This window comes from Dermacentor albipictus, chromosome 7 (assembly GCF_038994185.2).
Source record: "Dermacentor albipictus isolate Rhodes 1998 colony chromosome 7, USDA_Dalb.pri_finalv2, whole genome shotgun sequence".
In the NCBI taxonomy this organism is placed as follows: Eukaryota; Metazoa; Arthropoda; class Arachnida; order Ixodida; family Ixodidae; genus Dermacentor; species Dermacentor albipictus.
Genome location: NC_091827.1, coordinates 1531326 through 1554320, shown reverse-complemented (window position 1 = coordinate 1554320; position 22995 = coordinate 1531326). Strand labels below are relative to the sequence as shown.

The window sequence follows — 22995 nt, the reverse complement described above, 5'->3', positions numbered from 1 at the left end:
CCTCTTCGATTTTCGCAGTTCTGGCAGCCCGCTGGTAGCCAGACGGCAGCCAGCTAGTTCCGGTTCTGACAGGAAGTCACGTGGGCTGGGATCCCAAGACAACCCGAACCTGCCCGAAGTTTGCAAAATCGAACGCCGGTACAGCTGGCCAAATGTAAACATGCTACCAGCATGGCAGCGCCCGTCGAGGCCGACGCGCGCTCGGCGTAGTCGGCCCATTTATGCGTTGCCACCTTGAAAATGTATAGTTGCATTCAGGAATACGATCGCTTTCGCGCGATTTCGCGCGACTCGTCGCAGGACGCGTACTGGGCCAACCTCGCCTTGCGCAGCGCAACAGATGGCCTCCGACGAGGCGGATGACAAGACGCGAAATCGTGATTGTATACTCGAAAGCGATAGCTGGAAGATCCCTGTTCGCAGCGATCACGTCGCCCACCGGCGACATTGATGAGTTGGCGCTGTATCATCACAAGAGATGAGAAAGCAGGTTATCGGGTACGTCTCATACGCATAAAATTTCGCGCCGACCTGCTTAGGCTTGATTTCAGAAAGTTTGTTGTGGCTGATGGTGCTTCTCATTTAAGGAGCTGGACGCGGCTGGCGCTTGAAAATGCACGTCGCCTGTGACCAGCGAAACGTTTCACACTAAAAACAACATTGGTCGCAATCATGAGAGCAATAAGCCAATGTACGTGTGTCTAAATGTACCGAGTGCAATCAGTGTATTCTTAGATCAACGGCCTGCAGTTAATTCGAACACATATCGGTTTCGAGCTGCCACCTAAGCATACGACAGAGAGACGGAGCGAACACGGGCTAACTGCAAAGCCTTCGCTAACTGCAGAGAAAGGAGAGATATACATACGCGAATTATGTGAAAAGGAACGCCACCAGAGAAAGACGAAACCAAGATGTACCGCAATGTGTGAATGAGCGTCTACAACTTGCGTGGAACACGATGCAGATAACATGCACGCATGAGAGCGCGGTGCGCTGTTCACCGCCGCGAAGAAGCAATCAGGGGACACACACACACAAAAGCTTCAAACGGTTCACCAAGGCTCGTATCACACCGCTTCGCGATGCGGAACGGAGCGTTAGCACCTAAAAAGATAACGCTAGAAGTAAGGAAATCCGGAGATGACCGTATACAGTTGGCTGAGCGAGATAAATTTAAGTCCTCAAGCGCCCGCGTTGAAATCCGTGAAGTCCCCGTAAAGATGGCGGCGAGCGCCCATCGCCTCTTTTAGTCGTCTGCTAGCCAGATAACTTCCAGAGAGCAGCCAGACCAAAATCGTCCTGGCAGGTTCTGGCAGCCCGCGGGTAGCCAGAACCGTCCAGCGCGAGCAAAACGAAGGCCCGGCGGAAGTGCGTAGCGCGGTGGGCGGAGCAACCCGAGAAAAACGAAGACGCTCTGGCTGGCTCTGGCAGCCCGCGGGTAGCCAGAAGTGGAAAATCGAAGAAGCCCACTGTCGACTACGCTGGCGAAAAATGCAGTGCTTCTTGATGCGCTGGCCGTGCGGGGGAAGCGGAGTTGCTTTCCCGCCCTCCTGACGAATGGCGCCAATTACGTCCGCCACCGAAGCGACGGAGTTTCCGAGGCCGGCTGTAGACCGTTTTATCGGCGAGGAGGAACGTAGCCTCGAACCAGCGCGCCGCTCCGCTCTCCACCTCGCACTCGTATGTGCGCGTTCCGTCTTCTCCCAGCGGCAGCATGGAAAGGTAGCGATTTAACTGCGAATTAGTGAGATTCTAACGTGTTCTGCCTGAGGTTCGTGCAATGTCAAACGAGTAAAGGTCGACGGGCTTCAACTCTGGTGTATTCGGCTGCAAAAATAACTTTAAGAAGCAAACGTGAAGTGCGTCTGCAGCTGCGGCAACTTCGTGGACACCGCCGCTGCGATAGCAGAGTAGCGTCCGTTTTGTATTGTCAGCATAAAAAGAAAGGACTTGATGCCATCGCGTGTATGTTCGGTAGGTTTTATTGCGAAAGCAATACAGCTCGCACTTTCGGCCCATCGGTGGTCGTGCGGCCTCCTTACGCAGCTGCGCGTCACGTGACCGTGTGACGTCACGCCAGACCGAGAGACGGGGCCCCAGCTCGCGGCATCGATGGTGGAGGCGAAGCTATGGTGGCCAGAAGGGGCTAGAAGCCACCATAGCGAAGCCTTGCGCGCCGCTGCTGCGGAGCTACCGAGAGAGGGCGCTCGCTGGTGTGAGGTCACGCCAGACCTAGACACGGGGCCCCGGCTCGCGGCATCGATGGTTGAGGCGAAGCCTTGCGCGCCGCTGCTGTGGCGCTACCGAGAGAAGGCTGTTTCACATGCTGCGACTGCAACGACGAAAATCGGTGCTGTCGCACGCGTCGCAATGCGATTTTTAGAGGGCTAATTTCACATGATTGCGATTTCAACAATGCGACTGGTGCGACGCCCAGGGTTGCTTACTGCCAGGTTTTGTGGCACACGCTGCATAATTCTTTTATTGTAGTGAATAAAACGTTTACACTATAATATTATTGACTTCTCTTGATTAAAAGCAAATAATATGTACGTTTACTAATTTAAAAACGTTAGTTAAGATTTGTCTTGGAGTGCGCGACGGCGGTTTCTGTAGTTCAGTGCGACATCGCGCACGTAAACAGCTGTTCGCAGGTGGTTCAGCGGTTTTTTATTCTATGGTTCAGCGCTGTGTGTTGTCTTATCTACCTTCTATGACCGTTTCGTTCTGCCTGCGCTACTGCAGGCAGAACGAAAGGCAGAATCTGCAAGATGACCTATCGACAAGTTCATATAGCTACCCTCACCGCATATGCAGTATTCGGAATTCGGCTGCCACGAAGTTGTCGTGTCAGCCCAACAAGATCCTCACGCTACCCGTGCTCGGAGTCAGCTTCTGGAGAAATTATGCGTGTGTATTGCCCGTCATTGCGCATATGTGGTGCCCGTTCCTAGCCATATTCTTACGCCACACGCAACAAGAAGCACCAACCCGAACGCCCGCGTTTGCCCCTGGACGAATCGTCAAACGATCTGTGTGATTACGACGTGGAATGAAAATTGTGTTGTGAAATTCAACCTTAGCGCGAGCCTGGTTCGTCCATCGCCGTGCTTGCGCTGCGAATATATATATGAGAGCCCTCTCTAAATATTTCTAAAGGCGCAAAAGCCGACGCATCAAATGTTTCGAGCAGTTACCGTCACTTTTGTAGAAAGCTGTACGTTGTAACAGAGCGTTCTAAAAGAGACGCTTCTCGTCCACTTTGTTGTCCCGTGTCTCGCGCTGGTAGTATACTCGGAACTTCTAACAAGAAGTCCATATCAATACGCGCTATTCATAATGCAGGATCGTAGGCCCACGGCAGGCGTACTTGCCGTAGAATTTTTCAGCTTTCTGCTCAGCCTCGCACGCCTCTCACGGTTAGCCTGTTTTGTGGAAATAAAGATTATTATTATATTATTAATGTTATTAGATATTATAGTTTCTTCGCTGTAATCTATAGCAGTCATCCAGATTTCTTAAGCTAGTCATGCATTTAACCTGTATTAGATCAACATTGTTATGACATGCTTATGGGAGTCATTTCAAACTAGATTGCTCAGCCAGAGAAAGTACAAATGCAAGTCTCAGTGTTTATTCCAATTTGGTATTCCTAAACAGATTACATTGGCAGAATTTTATGCCTGCTTGCATTTCCTGCAATTCAATGTTCAGAGCCGGAAAACTGATTCCTTTTCGTGCTGTCGAAAGGCTGCTTCAATGTCGATAGCAAGCTATAATTATTCATTTCGAAAGTGTTAAGGAATGACTATAGGTCTCAGCTTATCAATGCGTTTTTGTTCCACGAACACAATAAGTTTTCTCTCTCCCTCTCATTGACAGCCATGGAATGAAACCGTTCACTTTCATAAGTATCAGGATGCAAACATTCTGAAATTTGTCCTGAGCATTTGTCTGCATCCTATAGTGTGCATGTTTGTATCAAGTTCTGGGGTTACAATCGCAGTGATCTACACATATTGTTATATTGCAACAAATAAATTTATTTAACTTTGTTTTCAAATCTACAATGTGGCCGTGCAGTAACGACTACATTAATAAGCAAGAAAAAATAAAAACAACTGCAGATTCAGTGTACGTGTTGGAATCTATGCAAAGTGAAGCTTTTGTCAAGTGGTCAATTAAATGCTGTTAAAGTAACTACGATATATACAATTTGTCTTAATTTCAACAATCGAACATGTCATCTTTTGCAAGGTTTGCTTATGCACCGCATAGGTCACAACCTTAATGTCATTTTCAAGGGGAGTATGGTAGCGCGATTCAAAGACGGGACAAGAGAAGACACAAAGGGACACACAAGCGCTGTGTGTGTCCCTTTGTGTCTTCTCTTGTCCCGTCTTTGAATCGCGCTACCATACTCCCCTTGAAGATGCATTACCAACAAGCCCACATTGCAACCCTCGTGAACTTAATGTCATGTGATCTTTATGCATTACACTGTTCACCAACCATACCGAAACGCAAATGGCAGTTAATGTAGATGCATGCTGCGAGACATCAACACAGTGACGTTTGTTGAGCAAGGAATGGTGCGAGGTGTATGCAGATCAATGAATGACGTGCTTATGTACTTATTTATTTATATACCTCGCAGGCTGCAATGTTGGAGTATTATGCGAGGAGGAATAAAAAAGTTGTTACAAAAGGAAGAAGGGCACAACATTAGGAAAAAAAGCCAGCAAAAAAAGCAGTACCAATACATTGCACCAACTAGCCCAACGTATTTTACTGGCACAACATTATACAATACTTAACAAACAATAACAGAAAACGTTACTGCCTATGCACCCTGTACAGACGGTAAACCAGCGAAGCTGAAATGTGTGGCCCCGGTGTTTATCACTGGGTTAATTCCAATGGTTTATTCAAGTCTTTCTATATTATTGGTTATGTCTGTGTGTCTTAATAAGGTTAGGTTATATTAGGTTTGGGTTTATCACATTGTTTATTTGTAATGCCACACATCGCACTTTGCAAGATCACCATCATGGAAAGTGCAATGAGTGGTTCATTGTGTTAATACAGCGGGTCCATCAAAGTCTTTCCGAATTATGTTACGCATTTGTGTTTTGTAATGTGTTAATCATAATGTTTATGACTCAGTTAAGCACTGTAGTTACCAAGTGACACACCGGGGCTGCACATTTAATTTAATTAAATACAGGGACACATTTTTGAACCTATTGGGAAGTCGGAGAGAGACTGCTGCACGCGCGCTCTGCTGCTAGAGCTGCTGCTGCTATTCGTGAATTCATTAACTATATTGCAACATGAATACGATGGACAAGAACGAAGTGAACACACAGAGCGCTTTTCTATTTGTTGCACTATAGTTAATAATGAATACACACAAACTTATCTAGTTTTCAGTTATTATGTCAGGTTTATAAGCCCTCTTGTGTCCTGGAATATCTGCATGGCTATGTATCCTGTAATTTAATTTCTGGCCATGTGCTTACAAGTTGCGTGTCAATCTCCTGATTTTCCTGACAATCTTGTGTGATGTGCAGGCCCAGACAGTTTCTGGTGAAACCATGCAGGGTGTTGTGCAGGGTGTAATCTGCACTACAAGTGCTGCTTTGATTGCTTTCAGTTCAGCTTTTCTAGGTGTAGGATGACCTAGAACGGTACTCACTTATATGGGGTTTAGTTTTATGTAGTGTCATACTACTGTTACACTACTATTGCCAGGTCAGTGTACATATTATATGTGCCTTATGTTTGCTTGCATATTCATGATTAGCAACCTCCTCTGTGTGTTTGGCAGTTGCATATAGTCTCCTTGCCTAATTGTTTGCCCCCATATTTAACGGTATGGGCGTGTTGTGTTTCAAGTTCAGGTACTCTCGAGGTTGTATCTCTGAAGGGAGGGGTAGTCGTCTTTGGATCTCACATGCTAGCTGGGATAGTATCTTGGGACGGGGTTCTGAGCTCTTGAAACAAAGAATTTATGCTGCAGGCTGCAACTGTACTCTGTCTTGGTGCTTGTTCGTTAGCTCTTTCTCATAGAGGTCTTCAAGCATGGTAAAGTTAGAAAGACCTGTTATTACTACCCGATGCATGTATTCGATGAGTTGTCTTTTTTGTGTGCTGCTGGTAATTCATACTGTACCATACCTTGGACACAAGCACAGCATCTGCGGTTTTCCATAGTATCCACTCGTTCACCCCCATGATTTCGAGATCATTCTTTTCACCAGGTGTGGAAGTTGCGTCCAGGCATTGCATAATTGTTTCACCCACGTGCCGTCATGGGCTTACACTAGCTGAGGATTTGTGGATGTTGACTTGCGGGCATATTTGTCCAGCTATGTGGATCACAATGTGCAATCTGGGGTAGTTCTTGATTCTATAGTCTTTCTTTTTTTTCCGACGTCAAAATGAGCTGACTTACCGGGAAGCGAGAGGCCAGACTGGCCAAAAAAGTCTGCAGTGTTGTCGAGGGCTTGTTGCATCATTCTTGATTTCTATAGAAGATAGCTTTCCCATAGACTGTAATACACCATAGGCTGTAGTGTTTCTTGTAGTATGCACGTGTTGTTGGTGTGTGTGGGCCAAATGTACCTCCAACTCTCACCTGGAATTTTCTGTCTTTCACAAAGTTACTGTTTGAGTGCTCTACCATAAATTTTTTTGCTCATCGTTTCTCTTATTAGAGTAGCATGAGACAGTACTGCTGTTAAAAGCCTCTTCACTCTCTTCATTCTTTCATAAGCGGTATTACACAATGTCCTGCAATAAAGTTTCTGCTGCTTATGGCCCACTCATATTTGCCAGAAGGGACAACTCTTGAAAAAGGTTTTCTTTGTGCCATGTGTGCGACGTAGTATGAGCATTCATGCCTTGACATTTATACATCTGTAGAACCAGCTTCCTGACAGAGTACTTGCTATACCTGATCATGCTTATTTGTGCAGTGCTGTTGAACAATACATATTAATGCAATGAATATTTACACACTCGAATTATCACGAAAGGTGGTTGTTTTACAATTCTGCCCTTTGCTTTCTATTGGTGTTAGATTTTGCGTAACTATGCCCCCCTATGCAATATTATTTTGAAGTTTAAGGGTGCAATAAAAGGTGATGAGCTAAATCTAAGTGCAAGAGCTTTTTCTTTTTTACCTATGACGCCCATCGAAATGCGACTTCCATGCCTGGCAAATCAACCCCTCGCCTTGTGTTAGCAGCAGAATGCTATAGCCACAGTGGCAGGTGAACAAATTGAAGAACAATATTTATGTCTCTAGTTTTTTTTCTTGCCTGTATGTAAGTAAAGTTTGGAATAAGTTTGTCATTGCAAAAAAAAGCCCAGTTTGTGGTGCTTTATTGAATAAACCACATATTATGTATAGTTGAAATGCAGAAATTTGTTCTAAAATCCTCGGGTGATATATGTTCTTGCAAGTAGCATGGTATTTCATTACTTATAAAAATAGTAATCCCAGCGGATATCGTTATATGGGTTTACACACTAATATATGTGATCACAAACTTAATAGAAACTTGCTAGAAACATGTAAGGCATGAATGTTTCTGCACACTTGATCAGCTGTCAATGTGCAAGAACTGCTTGTACTGGCTGAACTGGCTGACTTCACTGCACAGTTTTGATTTACTTTTTTCCAGCGTGTCGTTTTATACTGTTTAATCCCCACAAGAACAGGCCGTTTGCCTGCTTTTCGCATTATTGCACGAGTTCTACATGATTGTGCAGGAGGGTACGTTGTCACTGTGCCACTATAGCAAGCAACTTACTTAATCTACTAGCTCTACAGTTAATTACCTTTCAAGGCAAGTGTTAATACAGATGCGGCAAGGATACAAAGTCCGCAACATACCCAATGTTTATTGGTTTCTGTGCAAGAAAAAAAAATTCTCCAGAGAAGAGGTGCAACTTAACGTGCATGTAATATTTTATTCAAGCCACAGATTTAATGCTATCGTAGCAAATTCATTACGATAGCCGACACTTTTGCTCTGTCAAATTTAATAAGAGGTAAGATAAGCTTTCAAGATGCATCGGGAAATTCACGCTTGAAAACCTACAAGAAAATGCAACTGAACGGTACCGCGTTAGCGCAACGTTGAAACTTCGGGTACTTTGCTTTCTTGTCATTTGCCTTTGCCGAGGTCGAAATAATTCAAGCTGCTCCGCAAGCGCGATTTTTGCATGCTACTCAACAAAAGCAAATTGTGACGACCTTGTCGTCTGCTGGGGATCGAACACCTCCTAGCACTGACAACTCGCAAAGGCGTACGAAGCAAGCGTGAAAATGCACTTTATTTGCTGCGTTGCGTGTCAACAAACGTACATATATGGGAGAATCGATTATGTGGTACAAGTTATTTATTCTCCCTTCGCGTACGTACCGAATTCGACGATCCACGTCTCCGCGCATTGCACTTGTCGTGCGAGACGCCATTTTCCAAAGCAAACGGGCGGAATAGCTCCGTTGACAGCTCTCCGCGCAATTTCGACGGAAAATCGCAGCGATCGGTGCGACGGTGCGACTGCGCGACCAACCGGTTGGTCGCAGCCGAAAATCGGGGTGTCGGCACTGCGACTGCGATTTTCAGCGCAAACGACGGAAATCGCACTTCCGGTGCGACGAAAATTGCATCATGTGAAACAGGCTAGAGGGCGCTCGCTGGTGTGACGTCACGCTAGGAGGATAAATGGGGCTACAGCTCGGCTCCTCGCAGTGGTCGGCGCGCTGCCTTGCGCTATGTCGGATGATGTACAGTCATTAGTTTAACAAAGGGCAACCATGTCCGCACCATCAGCCGAACCAAGGCGCATTCGCAGTCTTCCAGGCTTAACCAAGCTAAGCCTTCAGCCACTCTTTTGTTCCCAGCGAACGCTCGGCAACGAGCTCGGAACTGGGCACGCATGATCAAACTGGGATATGAAAGGTGCGTATTCTAGTCGGTCAACTATTGCGAATGTATGAAGCTAAATATTTCGTCGTCGACGCACATTAAACTTATTCTGTTTAAACGTGTTCTAAGATTATCGGACTCGGAAACCAACGTCTTGGCGGAAGTTGACCGAGGACGTATTATGAAAACAGTATACGTGCCGACTAAGAAACGAAGGTGTGTTCTTTTCAATTCTGTAACCAAAGCCATGCCTACCGTGTGCCGGCCGGCCCACATGGGCTCTCCCGTGTTTCCGAATCTCGCCGGCAAGCTGTCGACGCCGTTCATCGCGTGCTGTATTACTGCACAAAATGAAGTTGCTGTTGAAAAGAGTAGTGTAGTTTGTTTTTCAGCTCTCTCGACTAGGCGAGGTGCCCTTGCACGCACGGGCACCATTCGAGACCTAAGAATGCGCATAACCTTACAACGCGGCGCGTGCGTCTGGTTGATCGTGGCATATTCGCAGCCACAACCATCAGTTCATTTTATCCATTTGTAACATGGATAAAATGAGCTTTTTAATCGAGTTATTTTACAGTTTATTTTGTAAACCTTGATGTCCGGGTACCAGATAAACAATGTTTAGAAAATCCAACCGCGAAAAATTCAGGACCACGAAAGCTAGCGAAAGGTGCTTCCTCGGGGCTTCGCAGTTACCTGGATTAGAATGTACGCTGGTGCGGCGCACCGTTTGACACATGGAGACACCTCTGATTGTTGTCGCCTGATTGACACCTGGCAGAGTTCAAGGCTAGACATACAACAACACGTTAGATGTATACGTTACGTATCGACAATGGTCAGATTTGACTCGCCTCTTATTTCGATCGTGGAGAGAAGCTGCGGGAGCGCCTCTTGGCGCGTCACCGTTCGACATTTCGGCCGTATCGAAACTAAAAGCTTAGTGACGATACGCTAAGTTTCTCATTCCACACAACTTGCTGACACCTCTCGGGAAAGCGCGAAAACTTGCCACTCGTCGTCAACAGCACGTTCGCCGTCCACCCCCTTTCGCGATCCCACGTGCCAGCGTGGTGCCGGACGATAGACGGCGCTGCGATCGCAAAATGGCGGCGCCCTCAAGAAAAGGGTCTATAGACGCTCTTGTTCTCACCAACGTGACGTAACGTGTGCGCGCGCGCTCGCGCTACGTCGGACTATATTTAGCCCTTTAAGTCTCGCTTAGTCACGTGGTACCGCAGCTGCGACGCCTCTCCCCAGAGTGGTCATCACTGTCAACAGGCAACCGGACCTACTTGCTGCAACACCCGGCGACCTCCCGAGCTCTCCACAGCCGATAATCGCCCGCACCCCCCCCCCCCCCCCGCCTTCGTCATCGACCTCCTCCATGAGCGGGCGAGACTCCTTATCCCTCTTGTCCCTTCCTCTCGTCTTTATTTCCCTCTTCCCCTAACGCCGCGCAGTGCTCCCTATTGGGCTGCAGAAATAAGCGTCATTTCACACATGGAACCACTACAACTGCCACTCCGCAGCGAATCACGTGGCGCAACGTCACATCTGCCACCTTTGTGCTCCGGCGGCTCAAAGTCACTGCGACGCGACGAATGACCTTTAGAGACATGGTGCAGTGGAGCTTTCGTTCTAAAAATTGTAGACGTAACGGCAGTCGTCGAAAACTAGAGTTAGCGAGTTTGTTTAACAAGATCCGATAAAAAAAAATGTCACTGAGAAGGGGTGCCAAACAAGGTTCGATACATAATCCGCCTTTTTATATGTAATTATTCGATGACAAACGCAGCTTTCGGTGCTCGCGACAGGCTGCGCGAGCACCAGAGTAATGATGTGCGAATTGCGGTTCGCTGCCGCGATTGTGGCGGCATCGTCCTTCTTGATCGGAGCGTGGTATACTGCCAACAGGTTAACACGCGAAACAATAGAAGCAATTTGCGAGCTCGGTGACTGCTGCGCTCCTTCTGGCGCCTTGATCTTTGATTACATTACCGGGTTTAGCGGAAATCGTGGCCACGTGCTATAAGCGATTTGACTCGTTTTTGCTATCCCTTGTTTTTTGTTTTTGTTTTTAGACATCTGTGTACATGCGCTGTTCTTCTCGAAAATAAAAAAATAAATTAAGCCGTTTTTTGTGCCAAAACCACGGCCTGATTATGAGGCACGCTGTAGTGTGGGGGAGTCTGGAAATTTGGACCACCTGGGGTTCTTTAACTTGCACCTAAATCTAAGTACACGGGTGCTTTCGCATTTCGCCCCCAGCGAAATGCGACCGCCGAGGCCGGGATTCGATCCCGCGTTCGCTCAAATAAAAATCAGTTTGAAGTCAGCTCTCTTTCTCCACTGCACTCTTCCTAAATACGTTTAGGCGCTTGAAAGAACACTGCTATGAATTAATGATAGCAGAGTGCGCTGAAAGAAAGCCGAGCATCAAGTCGTGGAGAGCGAAAAGGACGACCAACGTATGACTATACCGGCGATACCAAGCGGTAGCGTAAAGTGGCACTCATGAATCATGATTGGTAAATGTGCTCCAGTGTCCACGAGAGCAGCGACGTCGACGTCGAGGAGATCCGTGGGCAGCGTCAGTGGAGGGTTTGTGGACAACGACACCGCAGCTTCAGCTCCGCAAGCTGTGTATATTTCCTGCTGCGGGCGTCCTGAAAATTTTGGGGAAGAGCGGTGAGGAGAGCGGGATTGAGGCAATGGGGACCTAGCGGCTGACAAGGGCAGGGGTGCGTCAGTGGTGAGAGGCTCGTGGGAGGCCGAAGAGTGGTAAGTAGGAGCGGATCAACTTTGGTAACTGGCAGGGCGCCGGTAGGTAGGGAGGGCGGGCTGGAATAAGGAGCTCTAACGCCGACGGCAATAGCGAGAAATGTGTCCGACGCCGTGACATAGCAAAAGACAGACCGGTTGATCGTCGGACAATTCTGAAGGATTCCGAAAGGAGGCGCTTGGGTACGACGAGCGGCAGTCGTGGTGTATGGCCGGGCATCTCGACAGGTTACATGGATGGGACGCTGAGATACAGAAACCCGTAGAGCAGCTTGAATACCGACGGTAGCGATGGGTCGTGGGTGTGCGATGAAAAAAAAATACGGGTGATTGAATGGGCGCGGAACAGGCAGCTCCATGCTATTGATGGACAATGTGCGTGACAGTTTCATATGTGGCGTCTGGTGGCGGGCATCACATGACGAAGTAAGTCGGGCGAAGTGTTGCATTATTCGGCGACTTTTGGCTTGTTCATATCACCGACTTTCTTTAATGATGGAATTGGCGGTAGATATGTCTACGTAAACATGCAGGCTGAACGCGTTGTCAGCAAAGCCTTTTAACACGTGCGCAACCTTGTCCGACTCTGGCGTGCAGCGAGGCGTGTAAGCGACGTACGGCTCTGAAGAGCTCGAGCCGCCAGTTCGTTTTTGGCAGCAAGCTTGCGACCAGAGATGTCGCTGGAAAGGTCGCAGATCTGCTACTTTTCCCAGCAGGTAACTTCAGCTTCGTGCGTCTCGAACCACACACGTTGTGTGCCACCGAGATATGGCGAGGGTCGGGTAGCCCGCCTGTAGTTCGCAAAAGGTTGTTGTTAATCCAGTCGTCAGTGACAGCTTGGCCGCAGAACACGCCAGGATCACGGCGAAGTTATGTAAGCGGGAGCCACGGGAGGTGTGGCCGGCGAAGACGACGTCCCTTGGCAACTGGGATGGAGCGGCCCCTGCGGAGCTCTGCGGTGGTACAGGAACGTGTACCTCCACCAAAAATGTTGCGTAAAGAAAACACTGCTTATGATTATGGTACAGGGTGTATTTACACTCAGATGCCAGGGCCTCAACAAAATGGTGGACAGCTCGCATGCAGGACGACCACATCCTCTTCGTCTTTTCCCAGCGACGGCTCTTTCGCATTCAGTAGACACGTAGCAATATACTTGCCTACTATACTACAATAAAAAGTACAGCGTCGGATTACTTTCACAAGGCAACTTCGAATTTGACCTGCTCGTCGAGCAACTGTGTAGAATGTGATACTTGTAACAAACAATACATAGGTTGTAGGGATGCCAGCAGTGCTGGGCCTCGGCACACGCCTAGCCATCAACCGCAGTCCGGTACACGCTCGAAGAAACAACTGAAGACAACTGCGCGGACAGCTGGGCACATTACTGAGTCCGTTTTACTACATCTTCGGTGGCTTTCTTTATGACCGACAGTGGAATTCGACGGCAGACATCCATTATCCTTACCTTGATCTCATCTGACGTCCGTCTCGATCATGTAAGCACAATCTTTCACGTAACCTCAAAGAAAGGAATCGAGTAGAGAGAGGTCAGGTGACCTGGCCGGCTAAAATGATAGGGCCGTGCTTTCCAATGTGCTGCGCATGAAAAGTCCCATCCATCCAGTTTCGTGCTCGGCTGCTGCAGTGTGCCGGTGCCCCACTATGCTGATACTACGGAAGTGCAAGACGTGATAGCGAGACTTTGCTGAGAAACTCATCCACCACTTCTTCAAGGATTTCGTCCACCTAATGTTGCTCAGTCAGTGTGGGATCGAAGAAGATGGGACCGATCATAGCACCGGCGTAAATTTATAGAAAGACATGGCGAGGGGGACGAAACAAAGCGCACTTTTAAACATTTGCGCTGATGTTGTCAACTCGCTTTTGTGCTGATAGGTGTTATGGCAAAAAAAAAAATAAAAACCATCCATGCACTTTATCTACGCTAAGAGAACAGCTATCACAGCTTGTTTCCAACTAACACCAAACGCGACGTGCCGAGGTGCGGCACATAAGGCACTAGCTCAATCACGGTGTTTTACAGATAAGCTGTAAATGGCTGGCCGACTCGTCCGTCCGTCTGTCGCCTATACGCCGAAAACTCCTCCGCCATAGCCTCATGGGAATGCACGAAAAAAAAATTGCTGTGGCTTAGCTAAGGTTAAGCCCAGGATGCGAAGCATACTAGCCTTTATTTTAGTTGTTGAACCACTGTTTAGCCTGGTGAACTGCTGTTGCTGGGCTATATTTGGTTCGGCTAGACGAAGAAACAACTCATGCGTTACTCTGCTTCGCCTTCAAGAGCGGAACGCGACAGCGTTCCCGTCGACCCGCCAAAGGGTGTAAGACAATGGGCTACGCGCAGCGACTACGCGCCCCGCATTGGACGCGGTGAGCGTCGAGCAACGCAGCGTTCGGCGCGGCAACGAAATGTGCGCCTGAGCAAGCGACGCACGCCTGAGCAGCTCGTTTCTAAGGCAACGCCGCATTCACTAGAGGCGCTTTTGTACCGCTTTGAAGCACCGTACTCGTGGCTCAGTGGTAGCGTCTCCGTCTCACACTCCGGAGACCCTGGTTCGATCCCCACCCAGCCCATCTTGCAAGAGTTGAGCCAAAGCCACCTAGAAACAAGCGCAGCTGCTTATATACCGCCGTGAGCGACGGCGCGAGTTGGAGCCCCGTTTCTCCTCTGTCGTGACGTCACGGTGTCACGTGGTATGACATGGGGTCAAATTGAGGTCATTGAAGGCGACACCGCCGCGCCTGAGGAGCTGGGTTGAGCTCTCGTAATATGCTTCGCATAAAAAGTGAAAAAGAGGCACGCAGTTGGCTCGGTGCCAGTCGCAGCCGAGGGGGCGCGAACCACTTTCTCTCCGTCTCCGACAAGGGTAGGCGACGCGTCATACATACTCCTGAGGAGCAGGCAGCTTTCAATCAGCAACGCCGCGAGCAGAACCAGGAATGAGCTCGTCTACGCTGTCCCAGTGCTGCAGCCCAGGCACAAGAACAGGCTCATGCAGTCGTGCGCAAGCAGCAACTGTGTACCGAGGATACGGCCGCCTACCAAGCCGTCGTTTAATGAACCATCGGGATTAACCCAGTGATAAACACCGGAGCCGCACGTTTCAGCTTCGCTGGTTAACTATCTGCACGGAGTGCTTGGGCGGTGATTTTTTTTTCTTCATTTCCTAACTCAGAAAGAGCCTATTCGAGGGTGCTGCTGTTAAATCGGGTGGGAGCGCAGTCACGTGGCATTCGCCATATTTTGCAGGGTTTATTTGTCAGCCAGAAAAAAAATAGTACGCAACCAGTACTTCGCTGAATATACCGCAGTTAGATGTCCCTTGGCTGTGCCTACAAATGCCTCATTGACACTTTGGTAAATATAGTAGTACGTCTGGAGTTATATCATTACAATTACATAATTAAATCTCAGTAAGGAAAAATTCACTGGCAGCTACTCCCCTGTACCGGAAACATTATGCACTAGGTTTTCTTTGAGTAACGCACTGCTTTTTAAAATCTTGGTGCATGATAGTTAATTGGAATACCTTGTATATATTTATTACCTCTGCATGCAAGTGACGATGTTTCCATCCCTAATAAATGTTGTAAATTATTAGAAGTGCTCTTTAATGAGTCGTAGCTTTGCTTACTGGAAAGAGAAGCGAGACTGAGACACATAACATTTAGGTGCATTTCACACGCCATTGATAAAAACTCTGCTGAAGGGGTCACTCACTGAAGTCTACAGGTTTCTTTCAGGGTCAAAAAAGCACGCAAAGCATTTTGAAACGAGTTGAACATACAGCAATATATTCATTATCTAGGCATAACTATCCAAACCTTTAAAAATATTTAATAATTGGTTACCTCCTTCTCTTTAAGAATATAATAAACCTTTTCATATGTATATTATTAAGTATATTGTGTATGTGCATGGTGTTTACAGTAGAAATGTAAATGTAAAACAATGTTGAAGTGAGAAAGCATGGATGAGGTACCCGCCGCTGCTAGTTCTAATGCGCTTGTTCTCATATTGTCAGGATTTGCAAAAATAAAGCGAAATATGAATTAAAAACCATGCACGTCCGCGCCAACAGTGATGCAGTAAGCTATTATCCACAATAAAATGTTTGGTTAAAAGGGTAAACAAAAACCCGGGGCACTTCGCTGACCAAATAAAGATTTAAAACAAAAGAAGACGTTTCGGCTCCCACACGGGAGCCTTGTTCACAGGTAAAATAAACAGAGGTGCTCAAGACTATTTAAGCGAGCTGCTCGAGCACCTTTGTTTATTTTACCCGTGAACAAGGCTCCCGTGTGGGAGCCGAAAAGTCTTCTTTTCTTTTAAATCTTTATTTGGTCGGCGAAGTGCCCCGGGTTTTTGTTTACCCTTTGAACCATGTTCATCCCGACCAGACGGGCTTCCGTCAAACACTGAACTTCATTAACCTTCGTCAGGCATATGGCCAACCGATCGTTCAGCAGATTCGCCAGTTTGTATCACTGTCGACGCGAATGGCAGCGTTCCGCGGCCACCTCAAGTTTAACTCTAAATGCAAGACTCTGGGTTTGATCCCTCGTTCACTACGTCTGGGAAGACCCGCATCGACACGCTTTGGTCTCAGCGTCATCGCCAAAGTTGAGCGGCAACTCTTACAAGCACGGATCCAAGACTGCCGGGAAAAAGTAAGAACTCTGGAGAACCAAGCTTTCTTTGCTCGCCGTCGGGTAGAGTTCCGCTTGCCTAACGATTTCGCAAGCGTGCAGCTACATGCCAATTTTCAAGCAAGCCTTCGTGCACGGAAAGATGATCTGTCGCACGACAACAAGATTCGCAGACTTCAAGCCCAGCGAAGCGACGTTCAGCGCAAAGCAGGAAAGTGCACGGTTCTCAACATGTCCTCGTACAAACCAGACAAAACTGAGCTTTCGGTCCTCAGCATTGGCCTCAATTTCAACGCCGGAGCTGCAAGGGATAAAAAAATTGGCTGTGGCTTAGCCAAGGTTAAGCCCAGGATGCGAAGCATACTAGCCTTTATTTTAACGCGACAGCGTTAAGGAGCTCGTGTCGCAGAAAAGCCGGTGTCGTCGGCGTCGGTGTCTGCGGCGTTGGCCGTGAGCGATAAATTCCAGCAGGCACTTCATGAATAAAAAACAACTTGCAAGATGGGCTGAGTGGGAATCAAACCAGGGTCTCCGGAGTGTGAGACGGAGACGTTACCACTGAGCCACGAGTTTTTTTTTTTATTTATTGCCTGTTTGTACTTCTATATCAAACAACAAATGACATTTTAGAACCGTTTTGAAGCATCAAACTCGTGGCTCAGTGAGTTTTCTCACTGAGCCACGAGTTCGATGCTTCAAAGTGGTACAAAAGCGCCTCCAATGAATGCGGTGTTGCCTTAGAAACGAGCTGTTTCTAAGGCTCAGGCGTGCGTCGCTTGCTCAGCCGCACATTTCGTTGTCGCGCCGAACGATGCGTTGCTCGACGCTCACCGCGTCCGATGCGGGGCGCGTAGTCGCTGCGCCGTAGCCCATTGTCTTACACCCCTTGGCGGGTCGACGGGAACGCTGTCGCGTTCCACTCTTGAAGGCGAAGCTTAAGTGTCCGCTTTGCAGCTGTTATGACGTCATATGGTAGCTACGCGGCCGTGCGCGGCGCAGCAAGGAAGAGCGTAGTTGTGCGGCTAGTATGCTTCGCATAAAATGGCCAGTCTTAGCTTGGTTAAGCCAAGAATGCGTTGCATATTGCGCGGTCTTTTTTTTTATGCGAAGCATACTAGCCGCATAACCACGCTCTACCTTGCTGCGCCGCGCGCGGCCGCGTAGCTACCATATGACGTCATAACAGCTGCAAAGCGGACGCTTAAGCTTCGCCTTCAAGAGTGCAACGCGACAGCGTTCCCGTCGACCCGCCAAGAGGTGTAAGACAATGGGCTACGGCGCAGCGACTACGCGCCCCGCATCGGACGCGGTGAGCGTCGAGCGACGCATCGTTCGGCGCGACAACGAAATGTGCGGCTGAGCAAGCGACGCACGCCTGAGCCTTAGAAACAGCTCGTTTCTAAGGCAACACCGCGTTCACTAGAGGCGCTTTTGTACCGCATTGAAGCATCGAACTCGTGGTTCAGTGGTCAATAAAGAAAAAAAAAACTTGTGGTTCAGTGGTAACGTCACCGTCTCACACTCCGAAGACCCTTGTTCGATTCCCACCCAGCCCATCTTTTTTGAGGGCTAGGTATGGATGGATGGATGTTATGAGCGTCCCCTTTGGAACGGGGCGGTGGCTTGCGCCACCAAGCTCTTGCTACTATGCTGCCTAATATCCTACCTAGGTTAACCCATGAGAAAAAAAAACACACTATGAACTACCACGTCCAAATTTTCTGATACCCTATTGCGAACTGTGCTTTTGTACGTCTCCGTCCTTTGTCGTTTCCCTACTTTTCTTCCACCAATCCTCCAATCGCCTCTTACTGATGTCTATTGCGGACCTGTTTGCTTTACCACTGCTCCCGCTGAACCCAAGGGCTTCAAGGAGGCCAGTGGTGCCTAAATCGACCGCTGGATAGATGTCTTCACATTCTAATAAAATATGCTCCGTCGTTTCCCTAGCTTTACCGCAGCAAGCACATGCTTCTTCTTCCTTCTTATATCTCGCTTTATACGTGCGTGTTCTAAGGCATCCCGATCTCGCTTCGAAAAGTAATGAGCTTCCCTTTGAGTTATCATAAATGGTTTCTTTCCTAATTTCGTTTTTTCCCCTTAAGTAGTTACTCATGGCAGGTTTCTTTTCCATTGCCGCCACCCATGAGATTAATTCAACCTCTCTGACTTTCCGCTTGACCTTCTTTGTTGCTGTGTTGCCCACCCCACAGGCCGCATACTTGCTGGTAAGCTTCCTAGTTCTTTTCCTCCACTGTGAATCAATGTTTTGCCTGTACAGATACCTGAACACTCTCCCAGCCCATTTACTTTCCTCCATATTCCTCAGCCGTTCTTCATACTCAATTTTACTGCGAGCTTCCCTCACTTCAAAACTAGTCCAGCCCATATCCCCTTGCACAGCTTCATTTGTAGTCTTCCCGTGAGCGCCCAATGCGAGGCGACCCACTGACCTTTGGTTCCCGTCGAGTCCTGATTGTACCCCTGATTTAAAGCAAACAACCGCATTTGCAAAAGTAAGTCCTGGAACCATTACCCCTTTCCACATACCTCGGAGGACCTCGTACCTATTGTATCCCCATAGCGCTCTGTGCTTCATTATGGCTGCATTTCTCTTCCCCTTGACTGTTATGGTTTTTTCCTGTGTTTCCATATATCCGTTGCCTTCGTTTATCCATATACCAAGGTATTTATATTCTGTTACCCGAGGTATTTCTTGGCCCTGTATCTCCACTGTCTGTTCACTGTTTTCATTGAATACAATAACGCCTGATTTTCTAACACTAAATTTCAAACCTAAATTGTTGCCTTCCTGTCCACAGATATTAGCCAGACGTTGCAAATCACTTTGCTTGTTTGCGAGCAACACAATGTCGTCCGCATAAAATAAACCTGGGAGTTGCTGCTCTATTACTGTACCTGCGTGTTTGTATGAGAGATTAAACCCGATATTACTTCCTTCTAGCGCCCTCTCCATCCTCACCATGTACATCATAAACAGCAGCGGGGATAAAGGGCACCCCTGCCTCAGTCCCTTGTTGATATGAACTTTCTCCGCGCTCCTCATCCCTTCCCATTCAACGCAAACAGTATTTTCTAGGTAAATCTCTCTCAAAAGCTGTATACAATCGTTACCTAAGCCTTCCCCTTCCAGAATATCCCACAAAATGCTGCGGTCTACGTTGTCGTATGCTCTGTATGCTCTGCGGTCTACGTTGTCGGTATCACGCGCCGGCGCAGCGCCCCTAGCGGGAGGAGCGGGAGTCAGGTGGTGGCTGCGGCCGCGCACGACCGCGCGAGTTGGGGCCCAGCTTTTCCTCCGGCTGTCGTGACGTCACGTCACGTGGTTGCGCTCAAGGTCAATGGTGGCTGCCCGGCCGCGCCCAAGGGCTGAACTGAGCGATTGCAATATGCAACGCATAAAAGAAGTTTGTATGTGCCGTGGAGAACGCCGTTAGCCAAGTTGATCCCGCGCACCGTGATGAGGCCCGCACTCGTGTTGTGTCTGTTCTCTCCAGAGTAAGGGGCCCCCCTTCTTCGGCCCTGTCTTCAGAAGAGCGTCAAGCGGTGAAGAGGCTTCGCGGCAACTGCAAGGTCGTGATTCTTCCCGCAGACAAAGGGAACGTGACGGTTCTGTTGGACAAAGTCGACTACTCCAAGAAGATGTTGACGCTGTTAAAAGACACGAATACGTACGTTCAACTTGACCGGGATCCAACACCCAAGGTGCAAAGAGACTACCAGAAGCTTTAGGCCGATGTCTTTCGTGTGGTCCCCCCTGAACGCAAGTCACTGTATTTCGCATTACTTTGTCATAATGGTTCGGCCCCTGCTCTTTATAGCCTCCCCAAGGTTCACAAGCCAGGCGTTCCCATGCGTCCAATTGTAGGTTTCACGCGTTCGCCCCTGCCCAAGCTATCAGGATTTTTACATCGTGTCATTTCGTCCCTTGTCGGACAACGTGCCACTCATATACGCAATTCCTACGACTTGATGGACAAAGTCCGTGACGTCGTGCTGGACGAAAATGACACCTTGGTCTCTTTTGACGTGAAATCGCTTTTTACTAGTGTGCCAACGGAACTGGCCGTGGGTGTATGCAGTACCGCTCTGGAGTCGGATGCCACTCTACCTGAGAGATCGCCTATTGATGCACCGGATCTGGCTCTGCTGTTATAGTTCTGTTTATCAAATACGTACTTTACGTTCCAAAAGTGTTTCTAGAAGCAGGTCCACGGAACGGCTATGGGAGCTTCTATATCGGTAACCGCCGCTAACTTGACAATGGAAGCACTTGAAAGTCGAGCACTCTCTTCGTTCAGCCCTGCTCCGAAGGCATTCTTTCGCTACGTGGACGACTGTTTTTGCATCATTCACAAAGAAGCAGTTCAGTCGTTCACTTCGCACCTCAACAGCATGGAAGCAGCGATCCAGTTCACGGTAGAAGAGGAAATCGACGGCAAGCTTCCGTTCCTTGATATGCTGATTGAACGAAAGGGGCCTACTTTGTCGCTCGCAGTTTTCAGAAATCCAACTCACACAGGACGCTACTTGCATTCCGGCTCCTTGCAACCTGCTTCTCACAAAAGGGCAGTGGTTTCGACGCTTCTACGACGCGCGGAGAAAATCTGCACGAGACAAGAAAACTACGCAGCCGACGTAAGCGTGGTACGGCGGGAACTATCAGCCTGTGGTTACCCGTGCCATTTCTTGAATGCTGTCGAACGACAAATGGCACGTCCGCAGTTACCCCATGCTCCCTCTAGTCAAAAGCGCGCCGGAATACCATATATCCCGTCCACAAGTGAAGCTCTAAGCCGTATTCTGCGCTCATACAATGTTCAAGTGGCACACATTCCAAACCAGAAACTACGGCAATCACTCGTCAATGTTAAGGACAAATTGCCAAAAGAGAAATTCCCAGGTGTTGTGTACATTGTCCCATGCGCGGATTGCGACTACGTGTACATTGGCGAAACTGGTGACTTTGAAAGGCGTCTTAAACAGCACAATTATGACGTCAGAAAAGAAAATGTGAAATCCAGTGCGTTGGCTGAGCATGCCACCTCAAGCGGCCACGCAATCGACTGGGGGAAGGCACGTGTCCTTGCCAGGGAAAAAGGGCTATCTCGACGCCTTTATCTTGAGTCCCTCATGATTCAGACTACGCCACACACTCTGAACAGGAGCGATGGCAATCTGCCGTCAGTGTATGCGCGCTGCCTGCGTCACGTGTTTAATAGTATTTAAGCGAGCTGCTCGGGCACCTTTGTTTATTTTACCTGTGAACAAGGCTCCCGTGCGGGAGCCGAAATGTCTTCTTTTCTTTTAAATCTTTATTTGGTCGGCGAAGTGCCCCGGGTTTTTGTTTACCCTTTTAACCATGTTTCATCCCGACCAGACGGGCTTCCGTCAAACACTGAACTTCAATAAAATGTTTAATGAAAAGGTCCAAGCGAGTCAAAAGAAACTTCAAATGATGTGGTTGACAAAACTATGGCAATGACACGTTAGGTGGGGGGCGATAAGCTTCGGCATAGCCAGGCGGGGGGCTCAGCCCCCCCCCCCCTCGTAAAATCTGGAGGGGGCTAGGGCCCCGGAGCACCCCCCCGTAGTCGGCGCCTATGGCGCGACCTATTCCATGATTTCATGCTCTATCACGGGGCAACTCCTAACTGACCGGGCAGACACAAACTGACGACGGCCAACCATCCACAGACGAGTGACCTGACGGAGAGACTGCACCGAACGGTTACCGACATGCTGGCAATGTATATATGTGCCGCCGACCACCAAGATTGGGACACTGCATTGCCTTTTGTGACATTCGCGTATAACACTTCAAGACATGAGACCGCTGTTTATTCGCTTTTCTTATTCGGCAGAAATGTTGCGGTGCCCATGGACGCGCCTTCTTCCGCGTGCCCGGTATCTTGGGTGCCGAGCTCTACACGTGTGCCGCGCAAACCTCATGCGCCGCCACGTGCTCAGAATTCCGCTCAAGCAACTTATCTGTCATTGACAAAAATACACACTCCTTTCGAAATCCAATATAAAAGTATGCGTGTGCAATAAATCCGTAGTTTGCCCCCCACCACCACTCCCCGCTGCCCCGGCGCAGCATGTTTGGCTTCCTGGACGCTACGATACATGATGTCAGAAGTGGGATACGTAATCAAGCACGGCTTTGATCTTCGACGGGCAGCGCAGCAGGGACTACGTAATGGACTCGTCGAGGCCGCCTGGTCCGTTGAGCATGACGGGGGGAACGAGCAAGAAACATATTCAAGCAGAAATTCGAGCCCTTCCTTGCGGCTTCGGAACCGGATGACAAGAAGCGATCAGTGTCGTACAAGACAGCGCTCCTTCTCAGTGTCGAAGGTGAGGACGCCATCGATATATTTAATACGCTGAGCTTCGCAGAAGGCGAAGACAAAGCTGACTACGTGACGATTATCAAGAAATTTGACGATTTCTTCAAGCTGTGCACCAACAAAGTACATCAACGATTACATATTTCGGAAGAGAGTTCAGAGCCAAGGTGAGCCATTTGAACACTTCCTGCGGGACCTGAAGAAACATGCAC

General features: G+C 48.5%; 1 protein-coding gene across 3 annotated transcripts in view; it reads left to right on the top strand.

Annotated features, from left to right (window-relative positions):
• Positions 1 to 22995, top strand: part of LOC135918016 (1,5-anhydro-D-fructose reductase-like) — a 217370-nt gene that overhangs the window by 84482 nt on the left and 109893 nt on the right. The gene's annotated exons all lie outside the window — the stretch shown is intronic.